This window comes from Coregonus lavaretus, assembly GCF_964263955.1.
Source record: "Coregonus lavaretus genome assembly, chromosome: 24".
In the NCBI taxonomy this organism is placed as follows: Eukaryota; Metazoa; Chordata; class Actinopteri; order Salmoniformes; family Salmonidae; genus Coregonus; species Coregonus lavaretus.
The window spans coordinates 43,825,277-43,830,763 of NC_140011.1; positions in this window are offsets into that span (position 1 = coordinate 43,825,277).

Genomic DNA, 5,487 nt, shown 5'->3' on the forward strand with positions numbered 1-5,487 from the left:
GATCTTAGTGCAAAGGAAATAAGCTTGATTTTAATTTACATGACCTGAGTTCATCTATCCATGTTAAAAGTATGATCCATAGCACCAGAAACATGTGATGTGTCATCCGTCCTGGTTGTACATGCTTTGTCCCATCGCATGCCCTCGGAGATGGTTGAGTAGTCCGTTCTGCCTGACCCCAATATCAGCGAATCAGGTTTGATGAGTTGGCGAGGTAACTTTGGTCAACTTTGAGTTCAACTCTGGATTTAACCAGTCACACGACCGTTGCTCACCTTTTTTTAGGCAGGTACATTTTCTATGGCAATTAATCCTTCAGAACTAACCTGCTCCTGGGCAGGCTAACCTATTGGGCAGGCTAACCTCCTGGGCAGGCTAACCTATTGGGCAGGCTAACCTCCTGGGCAGGCTAACCTCCTGGGCAGGCTAACCTCCTGGGCAGGCTAACCTCCTGGGCAGGCTAACCTATTGGGCAGGCTAACCTCCTGGGCAGGCTAACCTCCTGGGCAGGCTAACCTATTGGGCAGGCTAACCTATTGGGCAGGCTAACCTCCTGAGCAGGCTAACTCCATTTATCAAGTTGACGACCGACAAAATCGGATTCCCTCCCTCTCGCAAATATTGCATCATCGTCTCCTTCATTTGAGGAAGATGACTGATTTTAAATATTTTATTAATCAAACGTTTTTTTTTGTTTTGTTGGTGTGTTAAAATACCACATTACTCGTGACGATGAGGCATGTGTGGTAAATACGGATGAAGCCCGTAGCTGGAATCTGTAGCTGGCTAGCTTTAGAAAACCCCGAGTAGCTAGCGTCGTAGAATACCACTCTGGTCATGTTTTTAGTTGTTCCAGTTTGTCCCAACTTTTAATCGGCTTATTCTTGATACCAAACCTACAACTCCAATGTTGTAACACAGGGTCAGGAGTAAGCTGATATTAAAGTTAACACGTGTGTCTGTATAAGGTGGCCCGTTATACCCTGGACGTAGTACTATGTAGACTTGTGTATTTTATTATTTAAATAGGCCTACTTACTGTATTTGAGTATTTCCAAATAATGTGGCTGAAATCAACTACTTTTATTTGGAAGTATTTGAAAGTATTGTAGCGAATTTGGGGGTAGCCCTGACTAGCATCTCAAAACTTGTGTCCATCGACGGTCAAGCCAACACCTTAACCGTTATGCCAGGAGGTCTGAGCCTCTTGGTGAGGTTGCTGGATGATCGGTGAAGGTCGCGACATTACCCCCTTCTTCGGGAGAGAGTGTCCCCAAGCTTCTCTATACCAAGTCCCTCACGTGTACACGCCTCTCTTGGGTTAAGGTCGCTACAATATTTTAAAAATACATTATTTCAAATACTCCTGGGTCCAAATGCATGGGAGTAATTAATTTTGTATTTGAAAATAATCTGTGTATTTGAGTATTTTCAAATACATGGCAACACTTTCCAGTACCTGTATTTTCAAATAAAATATATCTGAATACTTACTTCAAATTTAATTTAAATAGTACCAGACCGTGGTTCAAATACTATGTGTGTTATCTGTAAAGTGACTTAAGATAAAGTAGCCTTGTCAGAGCCAAGGCAAATCACATGTTTTTGTCACATGCTCCGAATACAACAGGTGTAGACTTTACAGTGAAATGCTTCCTGACAAGCCCTTAACCAACAATTGGCAAAAAAGGAAATAGTAACACAATAAAATAACAAGACTATATACATACAAGGAGTACGAGTACCGAGTCAAATGTGCAGGGGTACGAGGTGGTTAAGGTAATATGTACATGTAGGTAGGGGTAAAAGTGACTAGACAATCAGGATAGATAATAAACAGAGTAGCAGCAGTGTTGGTAGTTGAGGTAATATGTACATGTAGGTTGGGGTAAAAGTGACTAGCCAATCAGGATAGATAATAAACAGAGTAGCAGCAGTGTTGGTAGTTGAGGTAATATGTACATGTAGGTAGGGGTAAAAGTGACTAGTCAATCAGGATAGATAATAAACAGAGTAGCAGCAGTGTTGGTAGTTGAGGTAATATGTACATGTAGGTAGGGGTAAAAGTGACTAGACAATCAGGATAGATAATAAACAGAGTAGCAGCAGCGTATGTGAAGACTGTGAAAGAGTGTCTGTGTTTGTGGTGTCAATATACGTGTGTGTGCAGTGGTGGGAAAAGTACCCAATTGTCATACTTGGGTGTAAGTAAAGATACCTTAATAGAAAATGACTCAAGTAAAAGTGAAAGTCACCCAGTAAAATACTACTTGAGTAAAAGTCTAAACGTTTTTGGTTTTAAATATACTGAAGTATCAAAAGTAAATGTAATTGCTCAAATATACACTGAACAAAAACACAAAGTTTAAAGTGTTGGTCCTATGTTTCATGAGCTCAAATAGAAAATGTTGCTAAAATGTTCTTTACACATTAAGCTTATTTCTCTCAGATTTTGTGCACACATTTGTTTACATCCCTGTTAGTGAGCATTTCTCCTTTGCCAAGATAATCCACCCACCTGACAGCTGTGGCATATCAAGAAGCTGATTAAACAGCATGCTCATTACACAGGTGCACCTTGTGCTGGGGACAATAAAAGGCAATTAAAAAATGTGCAGTTTTGTCACACAACACAATGCCACAGATGTCTCAAGTTTTGTGGGAGCGTGCAATTGGCATGCTGACTGCAGGAATGGGTGGCCCACCCAGTCATGTGAAATCCATAGATTAGGGCCTAATGAATTTATTTCAATTGACACCTCCAGGCTGTGTAAGGGCTATTTGACCAAGGAGAGTGATGGAGTGCTGCGCAGATGACCTGGTGTTACGAACCCCGTGGCTTTAAACGTCTAGGGTGGATGGACAAGAGACCCGTAACATAATTCATGCAAATTAGAATCGTGACATGGAAACAGTGAGAACAAAAAATACACCGACAACCATAAGCTACCGTCAAACACAAAATGTTTATTTTGAACACACGGTAAAGGTTTGGGAAAAAGGGCTGAGCAGGACCCAAGAAATGATACAATAGTGTAAAAAAAAACTAAACTGAGCTTGCCTGCCTCAAGAACCGCTAAGCTACTGCTAATCATACAAAAATTACAGTGGGTGGTCCGCTCAGGTCTAACTAGTGTTTTTAGACAATTTTCTTCCTACGGGTAATGTATGCCCAAGGGCAACTTGCTTAAATCCCCCTTTTCCCAGAAACACACAACAAAGTTACCAAACAGAGTAACCAGCAAATGAGTGAGTACACAAAACACAGGACACCACAGTATCCATACTCACATACGGAAAATAGTCTCTCTCTACAAACACAACTGACTGGCTTTTAAAACAATGGGAGGTGTGAGTGAAAAACCAGAAACAGGTGGTGCAATACAGAGGAATGTCCACTGATTGGTCCACCTCAGCAATCAGCAGACACCCCAACGACCACCAATCAGGAACATACAGGACACCTGTGATTAGGGCAGAAGGAGAGGAAAAAAACAAAAAGACACAGGATACCTGTATCCGTAACACTCCCACCCTTAAAAGAGCAAACCACAAGGGTTTGCGACACACGTACCATCACAACACCCAAAATTCAAAGATCAACAGCATCCTGACGGGATAACAAAAAAAAAACGAGTTCTCTAAACACGAGACAAAGCATCTGCCAACACATTATCCAACCCCTTTTTGTGGCGGATCTCCAAATTATGATTTTGCACTACAAGTGCCCAACGCATAAGGCGTTGGTTCTGGTTGTACATCCGGTGGAGAAAAACTAAGGGGTTATGGTCAGTATACACTATCACTGGTAATGCACTGGAACCAACATATACTTCAAAGTACTGCAGAGCTAATAACAAAGCTAGAGCTTCTTGTTCAATGGTGGAATAGTTTGTCTGACATTTGTAAAATTTCCGTGAAAAATAACAGACAGGATGGTCCACTCCACTCTGGTCCGGCTGCAGTAGAACAGCACCAGCACCTCTGGCACTTGCATCTACCTCCAGTTTTAAACGGTCGTTCAAAATCTGGCGCAGCAAGAACAGGAGTACTACATAAGAGTGCTTTAGCAGTGTTGAAAACAGTACGACAATCTTCAGACCATACACATTTTCTCGCCGGACTGAGAAACTACCGCAGATACATTTTTACAGAAACTACGGTAGTAGCCAACCATCCCTAAAAAGCGGCGTAGCTCTCTTCTGGTGGTAGGTGCGGGAAATGCATTTATAGCTGAGACCTTGGCATCTACAGGGCGCACCTGACCATGGCCGACCTGTTTACCGAGATAAGTAAGAGGCCTTCCCAAACTCGCACTTTGCTAAGTTCAGGGTTAGAGAAGCGGCTGCTAGACGTTCACACACTACCCTTAGAGTGTTAACATGATCAGACCACTCAGTTGAATAAATTACCAGATCATCAAGGTAAGCACTACAATTAGGAACTCCAGCCAATACTGTGTTAACCAGGCGTTGGAAAGTGGCTGGTGCGTTCCGCATCCCAGACGAGCCCCCACATTATGTTACGAACCCCGTGGCTTTAAACGTCTAGGGTGGATGGACAAGAGACCCGTAACATAATTCATGCAAATTAGAATCGTGACAAGGAAACAGTGAGAACAAAAAATACACCGACAACCATAAGCTACCGTCAAACACAAAATGTTTATTTTGAACACACGGTAAAGGTTTGGGAAAAAGGGCCCATAAGCTACCGTCAAACACAAAATGTTTATTTTGAACACACGGTAAAGGTTTGGGGAAAAAGGGCCCATATGCTACCTTCAAACACAAAATGTTTATTTTGAACACACAGTAAAGGTTTGGGGAAAAGGGCTGAGCAGGACCCAAGAAATGAAACAATAGTGTAAAAAAAACTAAACTGATCTTGCCTGCCTCAAGAACCGCTAAGCTACTGCTAATCATACAAACATTACAGTGGGTGGTCCGCTCAGGTGTAACTAGTGTTTTTAGACAATTTTCTTCCACAATCACCCGACCTCAAACCAATTGAGATGGTTTGGGATGAGTTGGACCGCAGAGTGAAGGAAAACCAGCCAACAAGTGCTCAGCATATGCGGGAACTCCTTAAAGACTGTTGGAAAAGCATTCATATATATATATAATATACTTAAGTATGAAAAATAAAAACTTATGCACCCACTAACTGCAAGTCGCTCTGGATAAGAGCGTCTGCTAAATGACTAAAATGCAAATGTAAATGTAAGTATCAAAATCAAATTCCTTATATTAAGCAAAGCAGACGGCACAATTTTTTATTTTGTTTGAATAGCCAAGGGCACACCAACACTCAGACATAATTTACAAACGATGCATTTGTGTTTAGTGAGTCCTCCAGATGATCAGACCTCAGGATAAGACCATAGATGCAGACAGTATGAAATAACAAAAGTTTATTTACAAAACAGGGGGCAGACAAATGACAGGTCAAGGGCAGGCAGAGGTCAGTAATCCAGGGCAGAGTCCG